Below are 12761 nucleotides of genomic sequence, written 5' to 3'. Positions count from 1 at the left end.
AAGCCTTCGACTGACTCACTTCCGCGCGACAGTCTTGCAGTTGATTATTCATCACCGCGTTGGCTCTAATCATTCTTCCTGAAACCTCTTCTATCACCTTTCTACATTCATCAGTCTTCTGCATGACTTTTAACTGTTCTTTGGCCAAACGATCTTCTATCTGTGCGGTAGTCATCTGTAACACCTCTTGCTTCACATCTGCAATCTCATCCTGCATCCTGTCCTGACATTGTGCCATACCTGTTACACAGCTCTTCGATACCTGATCGATTCTTCTATTTACTTCTTCAAATTCCTGACTTACCTTTTTCTCTGTTAGTATTGCCACTTCCTCGAGTTTACAGACAGTATTCTTCAAATCTTGAATCTCCTGCTGAGTTCCGTCCAACTTCCGTGACAATTCATTTACCTGTTGAGTTAACGAGGCGCTCGTCCTGTCACACTTCTTGCTAACTTCTTCAATCTTGTTCTCCAATTGCTCCCTACTATCCCGTAAATCCTCTTGAATAACCTTCATCTCCATCTGAAAATCTTCCTTGATTTTTGACCTCAACTCACATTGTCCCTTTTCATTATACTTCTCAAACATACGGATAAGCATCTGCTCCATCGCATCCAAAGACAGACTTCGTTCTCCCTTCTCCATCACCTTATGTGGTTTGCACTGTCTGCACTTCCATAATGCTTCAATGGGTGCATCATCCTCGAGTTCGTTTTGAGCATTCCATTCCTCCTCCGTCATTTGACTACACACGCGGTGATACCAGCGATCACACAGACAACATTGTACATGATACTCATCTCCAGATGGGTCCTCACAACACACTACTTTATCTGAGTCTGACACGGCCGCACCACCAGATTCACTTGCACTGTCTCTTTGTCGATTACGCCGATTTCCACCCATGTTCACTTATTTATTTTTTTTTCGACGAAGTAAACTACACAACTAGCAGTCCAGGAAATTCACACTCATGATTGCAACTATTTTTCACAAGCGTCTGAGTCTCATAATCTAAAATGTGACGGTGACGGTAACGGTGGAGGGTATTAGTGGTTAAAATATGAAACAAAATTTTAATAACCTCCCGTTATCCGGAATCTCGGTAGCAGGAGCGCCTTCTCCGAAAACAGTGAATCAAGAAATAGTGAACTCAAATAAGAATACCAATAATAATACTACAATACTCTTGGGTCGTAATCGACAACTTACCATTCGAGCCTTCAATATAAATCTCCACAATGTTGTGATTCACGAAGTTGTCAGACGTAGCGTGGACGTAGAGAGATGATGCAATCTAGGCTCAGAAGTTTCAGAATACACTAGCGTAAATTTATTAAAAACCATACGTAGTTATTTACTATATTTGTTTCTATAATACCACATTCTATCACAAAATAGTATTCATATACACAACAGATAATGCTAGCCAAAAATAAACAATGTTTTGACGTAAATAGTCGCTTCAATAATGACTTGGTAACGTCACTCACTTTAATTATTGATACCGTTCAACATAAAACTGAGATTGACAAGTAATTAAAAGAAATAAGATATATCAAACAAGGAAACACACAAAATACTATATACAACAATAATAATAATAATACATGCAATAAGGTTTCTCTACTATTTAGTCTTTTCAGAATAAAGGAAGTCCAGACGACAGTAACAAATTATGCTATTTCAAATGTCTAGAAAGAAGTTTGATCTCTTATTTATATTTGTATTTATTATTCATTTATTATTTCCTTTTTACGGATGCACTGAACTATTATATTATACTTGCCACTTGATATAATTGTTTCTATCTTCCGTTCTGTCTTTGCCCGAACAGATGATTCACTAGTGAAATACTAATTTGAATGCAAAGTGACTAACTAACTGACACTTGATAGTCGCGACTGGCGAACTTTTATTTAAATTGAATTCAACTTATTACTGATATTTCAAACATTCTTCACAAATAAATATGTTAGCTAGCACAGTTTTCAGAAATAATAGTTACGTAACAATGTTATATTACTACTGTGGTTGTTAGATATTTTTATGGCTATAATTTGAAGTAATATTCCGCTATTATATAGGCCTATATCAAATATAGATTGAGTTTCTTTCAAGCGCTTTATGTAGATATATGTTTCAAACTTGAGCTTAAGACTAAAAGAATTCAATGCAAAGTGATGCGTTCATATTGTGCGCTCATTATATGCACGACTTTCTATATTTACTGATCCTTTAGAGTGTATACAAATTATCAACCTCTACTAATATTGACTGGCGCAAGAAACTTTATATTTACTTTTTGTAGCACTGATATGCAGTATCCAATAAAATAGATTAAGTCATGAATGAAGTATTTGAAATGGATATTATTATGTCGGCTTATATAAATAATGTATCAATATTTTAGATTTACTTTTTATATGCGCATATGTTTTTACGGTAATATCAAAAGAATTCTATAAGGTTACGAGTGCAAAGCATGCTTTAATGTGTCGTATACCGTATACACATATCACTTGTTTCAATCCTTTTCGTTGTCATTAGTACGTGACATGCGATGTTTACTTGCAGTGGCTGGATTCTTCACGAATACGGCTTACTTGTTAGTTTCTTACCTTGACTGATAGGTTAACACAAAACAAGTCCTTAAACAATTGTTGTTCTATTAGTTCACTTACAAATAATTCTTCATAGTTGAATTTTTATTTTATTCTTTTCTTTATGCTTTCCCACTTGTTCTTATTACACTGCATTTCTCTTCTTCTGTCTACCTGCAACCTGCTCCTCCTGCTGTCGATTCAACCTGCTGCTCCCTGATCATGTGTTGTCAATGTTGCCAGTCAAGTTTAGACAGCTAAGGTAGAGTTCAGAAGGTTACTGAGCGGAGTGCTCAATCACACCGCTCGAAGTGAGCGAAACGCAAAACTCGCGAAAACAACGGTACACAAATGCTGATGGGGCAGCGTGTCCTGTCACAAAAGTAGATCTAATTAGCAGTATTACAACACCCTAGAAGTTCGTCCTGGATCCACCACTGCCCACATATCCCATATAGTAAACTTATACTGCGCCTGGGACCCTTTCTCATGCATAAAACGCAATATTTTGTATTGCGTCATCACCAGAACCGTTTTCTAAAATTCCACGAAGGTCACACACCACTGATGACAATATGTCGTCATTGTTCTTTTTAACATATTACATTATCATTCGGTAATCAAATTGTGCAAGATAATTAAACCACCTATTTTTAATATTTCAATAGATGTATTCACATTTGATCATGCCTGTAGTGTTCGTGCGGACACTTCTTACTAATTTGCATACATTCTCTAAGGCCTCTATTCTTACAGTTTTTTTTTTAAATAACATAAATCGTGCTTGATGTTAAACAAAAAATCATATTTTTCGTAAGACTATTAATTCGATTGAGGTTTCCCTTGTCCAAGTACCATGTTTTAAAATGCCAGAGAAAGACTGCGTCAGGCATTATTATTTTCTGATTGGTAGTTGTTTGGAAGTCCAGGCGAAAATAGAAATTATTTCTACTTCTTTCAAATGAGGATCCAAATAAGGACGGCAGAAAATTTCAACCTGGCGTAAGGACAAGTCACTTCTCATACGATTGTTAAGTAAGGTCGTGAGTTTTACATCGTGAATCGCATCCTTACTTCATGCCCGTCTGAGACGGGTTAAGTTATTACATGTACCAAGATTATTCCCACAATCATAGTGGGAAGAGAAATATGTTGTCGTGAACGATACAGACGATCAGGAGTGGAGCAACATGAAGGCAAAGTTATAATAACATTAGTCAACAACATTTTGGCACAGAAATTAGAACACCTGACTCTAATAGAACATTTCACGTAGAATTCAAACATGTAATCAATTTTTTTCCATCACCCACCATTTTTCCATGACACCCACGTGACCTAGGGATATTTTCAGAAATTTGTTATTTCCGTGAAGATAATCACATCAAACTCGCATAGCAAAAACAATATAAGCACTGTTTATACCTCATTGGATTCGCAATGAAACACGCTTTACAATGATGTGCACATCAGTGTTGGGCAAAATCAATTGTAATCAAATGCAATTGATCAATCAATTGAAAGTAATTGCTCTGAAAATTAATTGCAATTGATTTTAATTTGTAATTGACAATTAATTTCAATTGCAATTGAATTCAATCATAAAATTTGCAATTAAATTTTCGTCAATTGTTAATTGTTAATTGGTGACCAGGCAATTGAAACTTTTAATTGTTAATTGTCAATCGCAAAGGGTGCAGTTGAAACATTTAATTGTCAATTGCAATTGACAATTGAAACTTGTAATTGTTAATTGCATTAAAATCAGCAATTAAAACTGAAGATAAGAAGATGTGTGTAAATTGCGTTGTCCACTTGTGACTGTTTTACATATTTCAAATAAGGTACTTATAAGAAATGCTGGATAACTACCATCCCTTCGCTCCCCTGGGAAGAAAGCCGTGAAACTCAACATTTTAAAAATAGATTATGTTTATGGTTCTATCCCCCTCGAGAGAACTCTATATGCCCGTCATGCATACAATAGGGATAGGCACGAGCGAGTTTTTCAAAACTCGACTCGACTCAAAGCAGACATCTTTGAGCTCGACTCGAAAACTCGGCTCCAAAAATTTCCCCTAACTCCACTCGAATTCGGATCGAGTTTCGAGTCGAGTCGAGCCAATTCGAGCTAAACCCTTTGTGTAGTTCCAAGTACTACTCTCTTCAAGTATCCTAGACATAGACAATATAGTTATCAAATATAATACTACAACTACTATAACTAATTATTATTATAACACCGTGTATAAACATGGAATATAGGCGCTTTGTATCTGAAAACTAAAAATTAGTTGGCTGTCTATCTCGGTCGTCAAGAAATCAGCAGGCAAGGACGTTGGTCACGAAGTTTTAGGTTTGAGTTCAGGAGGAGCACGAGCCAAAAATTGTTAAAAGTTATAGGACTCCAGCCAAACATGTTCAAAACTGCTCGACCCGGGTTTAGGGTTGTCAATGATTCAAGCGGCTCGCTCACAGCTCATTCACTTATCGAGCCGAACCGAGAAGTGAGTCGAGCCAACAGTTCACCCAACCGAGCCAGCTCGAGCCGATCGCTTACCCCAACCGAGCCGGTTCGTGTTATCGGCTCAGTCATCGGAAGTAGATCAAAATGGACCTACGAATATAAAGAAACAAGTTAATGCTGTTCCGCCACCAACGAATTTGGAGGATGTTTCCTTCACATCGTTTAGTGTGTATTTTGTACCGTTCTATTCGCCTACTTTCCACATTTTGAGCATTACCAGAAATGTGTCAAAATGGACCATCAAGGCGTGAGGAAAAAGATTCATTGTTCTGCCACTATCGAATTTGGAGGTCGTTTCTTTTGCATGTTATAGTGCCTGTTTTGTACCGTTTCGTCCGCCTATTTCCACTTTAGTGCGACAACGAAAATGGGCCAAAATGGATTACAAGTATAGCGGAATAAGTTAATGCCGTTCCGTCACAATCGAATGTTTACTTTGTTTCCTTCACATTTTTTGTGTATGATATGTGTCGCTTTGTGCGTCAGTGGAAGTGGGTCAAAAAGGGAGTTGAAAGTGGGATGAATATATTTTTCTGACATATTTGTAGGTCCTGTTTGACCAACATTCGGTGGCGCACAAAACGTGAAAATATGCGCAGAAACGGTACAAAACATGCACTAAAGAATAAGAAATAAGCAACCTCGAAATTTGATACTGGTGGTACAGTGGGTCATTTTTCTTCCCACATTGAATGCACATTTTGACCCACTACCATTGATTGATAAAACGTGGAAATAGGCGCACAAAACGGTGGAAAGACGCACAAGACGATGTGAAGGAAACGACTTCGAAATCGTTCCCGATGGAACAGCATTAACTTGTTCCACCATATTTGTAGGATAACATTGACCCATTTCCGGTGACGCACAAAACGTCGGAATAGGCGCACAGAACGGCACAAAACAAGCATGAAAGGCTGTGAAATTAACGACATCGAAATTCGATAGTGGCGAACTCTTGGTCATTTTCTTCCCATCTTGGAAGCCCATTTTAACCCACTTCCGGTGACTCACAAAACGTGGAAATAGGCGAACAAAACAGGCACTAGGCGATTTGAAGAAAACGACCTCAAAATTCGTTGGTGGCGCACAGGCCATAATTTATTTCGAAATATTTGTAGGCTCATTTTGACTAATTTCCGGTAACGCATAAAACGTGGGAATAGTCGCACAAAACGACATAAAAATGGCACTAAACGTTGCGAAAGAAACGACCTTGAAATTTAGTAGTGGCCCAACAGTGGGTCATTTTCGTGCCAGCTTGGAAGCCCATTTTGACCGTCTTCTAGTGACTAACAAAATGTCGAACTAGGCGCACAAAACAAGCATGAAAGGCTGTGAAATTAATGACCTTAAAATTCGATAGTGGCGAACTCTTGGCCATTTTCGTCCCAGATTGGAAGCCCATTTTGATCCACTTCCGGTGACTCACAAAACTTGGAAATAGGCGGACAAAACAGGCACCAGGCGATTTGAAGGAAACGACCTCAAAATTCGTTTGTGGCGGAACAGCATTAACTTGTTCAGAAGTATTTGTAGGCCCCTTTTTGACTCATTTCCGGTAACGCATAAAACGTGGGAATAGGCGCAGAAAACGACATAAAAATGGCACTGAACGTTGCGAAAGAAACGATCTCGAAATTTACTAGTGGCGCAATAGTGGGTCATTTTCGTCCCAGCTTGGAAGCCCATTTTGACCCTCTTCCAGTGACTCACAAAACGTCGAAATAGGAGCACTAAACAAGCATGAAAGGCTATGAAATTAACGACCTCGAAATTCGATGGTGGTGGAACCCTTGGTCATTTTCGTCAAATCTTGGAAGCCCATTTTGACCCACTTCCAGTGACGCACAAAACATAAAAATACACGCTCACAACGGCAAGAAACTGGCACTAAACCATGCGAAAGAAGCGAACTCGATAAATTCGTTGGTGGTGAAACAGTGGGTCATTTTCATTTCAACTTACACACCCATTTTAGCCCACTTCGCATGACGCATAAAACAGTGGAAAACACGCACAAGACGACATGAAGGAAAGGATCTCGATTCGTTCCCGACGGAACAGCATTAACTTGTTCCGCCATATTTGTAGGATAACTGACTCGTTTCCGGTGACGCACAAAACGTCGAAATAGGCGTACAAAAAGGCACAAAACAAGCATGAAAAGCTGTGAAATTAACGACATCGAAATTCGATACTGGTGAACTCTTGGTCATTTTCGTCCCATCTTGGTAGCCCATTTTGACCTACTTCCGATGACTCAAAAAACGTGGAAATAGAAGCACAAAACACTTATTAGGCGATTTGAAGGAAACGACCTCAAAATTCGTTGGTGGCGGAACAGCATTAACTTGTTCCGAAATATTTGTACGTCCATTTTGACTCATTTACGGTAACACATAAAACGTGGGAATAGGCGCACAAAACGACATAAAAATGGCACTAAACGTTGCGAAAAAACGACCTCGAAATTTAGTGGTGGCGCAACAGTGGGCCATTTTCGTCCCAGCTTGGAAGCCTATTTTGACTCTCTTCCAGTGACTCACAAAACGTCGAACTAGGCGCTCAAAACAAGCATGAAAGGCTGTGTAATTAACGACCTCGAAATTCGATAGTGGCGAACTCTTGGTCATTTTCGTCCCAGCTTGGAAGCCCATTTTGACCCTCTTCCAGTGACTCACGAAACTTCGATATAGGCGCTCAAAACGGCACAAAACAAGCATGAAAGGCTGTGAAATTAACAACCTCGAAATTCGATAGTGACGGAACTCTTGGTCATTTTCGTCAAATCTTGGAAGCCCATTTTGACCCACTTCCAGTTACGCACAAAGCATAAAAATACACGCTCAAAACGGCAAGAAACTGGCACTAAACGATGCGAAAGAAGCGACCTCGATAAATTCGTTGGTGGTGGAACAGTGGGTCATTTTCATCCCAACTTGCAGACCCATTTTAGCCCACTTCCCATGACGCACAAAACGTGAAATTAGGCGCACAAAACGATGTGAAGGAAACGATTTCGAAATTCGTTGGTGGCGGAACAGCATTAACTTGTTCCGCCATATTTGTAGGACCATTTGGCCCACTTACGGTGACGCACAAAAAGTTAATAGACGTACAAAATGGCACAAAACAATGCAAAAGAAATCATCTCGAAATTCGTTGGTGGTAGAACAAGTTAATGACGCTGGTGCTCACGTTTGAGTTGTAGTCGTTTTGCTATCGAGACGAGACGAGTTGCACTAAAAGTACCCCTCAAGATGCACTAAAACTATGATACAAAATGCAACCCTGTCGTGAGCACCACTAAAACTATTCCACATTATTGCTTACATTTCTCATGACTTTCGCTTTCCAGTAAAATCAGATCATGATTTCAAAATGAGTTAAAACGAGCTGAACGAGGGAGCTATTTGTCAAACTCGGCTCGACATCAATTTATGAAGCAAAAACTAAACAGAACACGTCCTTGCATTTTAAAAAAAATCTCTTTTATGGAAGGGAGATTTTACGTATGGGAAATTGGTAGTGGGTTGATTTGTAAAAAATAATCGAAAACGATCGATATAAGTTGAAAAACAGAAAAAAACAGTGGTTCGCATTATATATCCACTGCTTTCTATTATAATAATTACTGAAGCTTGTGTTTAGCCTTCAGAGTACAAGAAAATGAAGTTGGGAGAAAAAGAGACATAAAATTTGTACTGTAAGCTTAATTACATGGAAGGTTTGACTTTGTACGGTACACTTAATATTGGAATAAAACTCCGATTTCTCAGTAATGATTAGTCCAGGCAGGTACCTGAAAGCATGGCAGAGTGCAATACTCCTTTGAGCATTTATTTAGAAAAAGTAAAAATTTGCTTTTCTTATGTTCTTACTACAATACTCTGTTTTGAAAGACACTGCTAAGTGTCCTAAGGTACATAGGGTGATGTACCTTGAAACAGGGGATGATGTACCTCGGGACACTTTGAAACATGAAGTTAAACTAAGTATAGGTGGTTTGATTTCTTGTTAAATAACTGTATATTAAACGTATGCTAAAATAAAGGTGCAAAGACAATGAAATTGAGACTATGAATCACATTTATTGTATTTATCTATCTGATAATACAAATTTAACATAGATTATTATTTATCTATCGAGTGGTAAGAAACCTAACACTTTTATTTTATTTATGCAGTAGTATAAAAGAACGCTATTTTACGAATAGTCAAGAAAGTGGGAATACTTTGTATAAAGGAAGAATCAAAAGCTACAAAACATATATTGAAATATTTAAGCATTTACAAAGAATATCAGACTACGATCTCTCTCCAGGAAAAGTCTATCCTTCACAAATTTTATACTTGCATAAAGAACTCCCTAATCAAGATCATATCCTTCAAACGAAACAAGAAACACATAGTATTTCAACTTACGAGATGATGAACTTTGAAGTTTCTTTGCCTGAGGTAGTTTTACTTTGATGTCCTCAAGTCCTCATGTCTTCCAAGAATGTGAAACATGTACCACCAATTTCCTTTGGCTTCGTCAAATATTGAACAGTGTATGCGAAGTCGCTCATTTTTCCACATATTTTCCCAACATAATGCTTGATCGACTTCTTTCCCCGGACTACGATAACAACAAAATCATTCTTCTCTATGTTTTCATCTTCCAGGTTGTTTTCTAGTTGACTTACTAAAATTTCGTTTCGTAAATCCTCTAACTCGTCTACTGAATCATTAGTTACCAGTTCTACTGCTTCAAGGCTTTCCGAATCTGAATCTTCCTCCCAAGGTTTTCTTCGTATTGTTCTAGGTTCTCTTCTCGTTCGTGTAAGTGAACCATCACGTTTTCTTCTTGTCGCATTTATTTTCCTTTCTTCAATTTCTTTTTTTCTGGTGTGTCAGTTAACACCCGAGCTCTGTCTTTCACTCGGCTAACTTTCCGCTTGGTAAATGAAAATAATCTACAGTTAGGGAGTGGTCTTATTTCTTCCGGTGATAGGGATGCAGCTCTTGCTTGAAATTGCTCGGACGGAGAAGAAAAACTCGCACAATTTGACACATTCGTTAAGGAAGGGCTTGGAACCCGTTGGACAATCACACACGAAGAGGCTTCTTCGGAAAAAATTAGAATCGGCACAAGCAGTTTCAAAGATAGAATGCTCTGATGTAGCTACATCAGTTGTACAACAGCTTGATCAAATGGAGAGTAGTTGCTTGAGATTAGTAGAGTTGATTCTAGAAACTAGTCATTGTGAATATGTCCTCATTCAGCGGCACTAACCCGCAAACTTCAAACCCATTCTTGATAGTCCGTGGAGTGAACGCCTTGTCATATGCCTTACCAGCAAGTTCAGCCACATCATATATCGTGATTCTCTTATATGCAGAAGATGTCCCGGGAGAGGTAGAAGACGGTGAAATCATAAACTCGGTTGCTACTTTGTTGTAAAATGTTTTAAACGGTCCAAATACTGTTCTGTCCAAAGGCTGCATTTTGTGTGTTGTGTGTGGGTGGAATGTAATTAATATCACTCCAGCATCTTTTGCTCTAGATATTACAGGAACTGAAAGGTGGCTTCCGTGGTTGTCCAGAAAAAAGAAAAACTGGATTTTTTTTTCATCGGCTTTTCATGATCAATAAAGTGATTCAGAAACTTGAGGAAGATATCATCGTTTGACCACCCAGATACATTCGCTCCTTCAATAGCTCCCGCAGGTGTTCCTCTCATCATTGTCGATTCAACGAAGTTGATCCTGGGAAATACAAATAAGGGTGGAACACTGTTCCCTATAGCATTAACGCATGCGATCACTGTGACGTTGGGCCCTCTTTCACCTGGTGTGACGCTACCAAGCTGTTTTTCTCTGGGTGCAAGAAGTTTGGGCGGGTTGTGTACAGTTGGGAGCCCTCTCTCATCAACGTTGTAGATTTTACTAGGGGAAAACTTCCTACATTGCAAAACTTCTTATTAATTGCCAAAAAATGTCTTGGCAGTTTATCTTGTAAATAACAGTGATCTAACAACATTTGTTGGTTCTGGTTTGCGCAGCGATATTTCAGTAGAATGCCTCTCTTGAAAGCATCGCAGCCAACCTTCACCAACTTCTTTATTTTCTTCCCATTCGGTTGGATATTTCTTACACCGTGTATTATTGCATTTCGCAAATTGAAATACTAATTTCTCCATTGCTTTTCTCGTTAAGCCATACTACAACCGTGCACTTAACTTTAAGTACTCTACTAACTCTAATTCTTCATCCGCAGTTTAAACACTTTCTTGCAGTCATATTTTGGTTGGTATACGAACTTCTTCAACCCTACAGCTTTGGACATTTGGACGTGGCGGAAAACGGATGTCTTCGGAACATCATATTTTTTTGGCTGCAGCTCTTATTCCTAACTTTCCATCAAGTACTTCTTGGACAGCTGCTTCTACTGAATCTTTCTGAGAGACAGGGCGTTTAAGACCAGTAAAACTTCGAGGAATTTTCCAAATTTGGAAATGAAAACAATAATATTCGTCCCATGGTACTTCACCCCGTCTTATTTTACATTTCTGATTTTAACATTCCCAACGCTACGACTGAACTTTGGTTGATCTTACAGTTTACAGAAAAAAAGACAATTTATTATAAGTATACCACAACATAAGGAAAACAGTGAATTTAGGAATAATATTTAAAAAGTATATCTTCAGAAAATACCAACCTGAATTTGTCAATAATCGTTTTACTTCCTCTGTTCGTGCACAAAAATCACATACACAAACTTTCTATGTATGAAATGGCGCATCTCAAGAGCAGTGTTACCAGCACCAAGACAAACATAAATCTTTCTTAATGTAGAAAATATCTCAAAAGTCCCAAGGTACATTATGTCCTAAGGTATAGCATCTTCCCCTACTTCTGGACCCCGTCTGTTAAACATTTACCGAGTACTGTTTATTCACATATTTATTATCGCAATTAGGATTCATTCTTCAGGATAGTCGACACAAAGTAAAAAAAAAAAAAAAAAAAAACGGTTAACTATAGAATACCGTAAGATAGTAAACTATATAAAATCCTATTATTAATGATACTAACATATACCTAGATATCAGAGGCGTCATTTAGGGGGAAAGGAAGGGGGCATTTGCCACCCTCCTGAGTTTGAGATGTATATAGATTTTATCAATAGAATCAGTGAAAAACGCGAAATTTTACTTATATCAAGCAAAATCTGAAATGACGCTCCTGCTAGAGATACTTGCTTAAAATATCTAAGAATATAACAACTTGAATTAGACCGTCGTTCAGTTACATCATAATTTGGATGGATCACTGGAAAACAGCTACATCCTGAACGAAAAAGAAATACGATTAATATGTAAAAAGCAGATAATATGTTTCTTGATAAACTATGTGCATGTTAGTTTATATATGTACTTTGTATGTATATGTTCAGTGCTAAATTGCTTTCTGTTGCAGGTTTACAGTTTGCAGTAATAGCTTAATTTGTAAACTGTTTTTGGTCATTGCAAACTTATTATTGCATTGAGATCTTTTCAGCTTTATGTTGTAAGGTTCCGTATGTCTTCATATCATGTTGTAACCATGTGCGCACCACACGCGTTGGTAGTAACAAATA

General features: G+C 38.1%; 1 protein-coding gene across 1 annotated transcript in view; it reads right to left on the bottom strand.

The window, feature by feature from the left end:
• The window catches only part of LOC145693482 (uncharacterized), a 54090-nt gene extending 42228 nt beyond the window's left edge, over positions 1-11862 (bottom strand). Inside the window, exon 1 of the mRNA XM_081769520.1 lies at positions 11841-11862. The gene's annotated coding sequence lies outside the window, so the exon portion shown is untranslated. The remainder of the gene's footprint in view (positions 1-11840) is intronic.
• Positions 11863-12761: the final 899 nt, after the last annotated feature.

This window comes from Thermobia domestica, chromosome 8 (genome assembly GCF_964235325.1).
Source record: "Thermobia domestica chromosome 8, izTheDome1.hap1.1, whole genome shotgun sequence".
In the NCBI taxonomy this organism is placed as follows: domain Eukaryota; kingdom Metazoa; phylum Arthropoda; class Insecta; order Zygentoma; family Lepismatidae; genus Thermobia; species Thermobia domestica.
The sequence above is the reverse complement of the archived record's forward strand: the minus strand, read 5'-3'. Positions and strand labels throughout refer to the sequence as shown.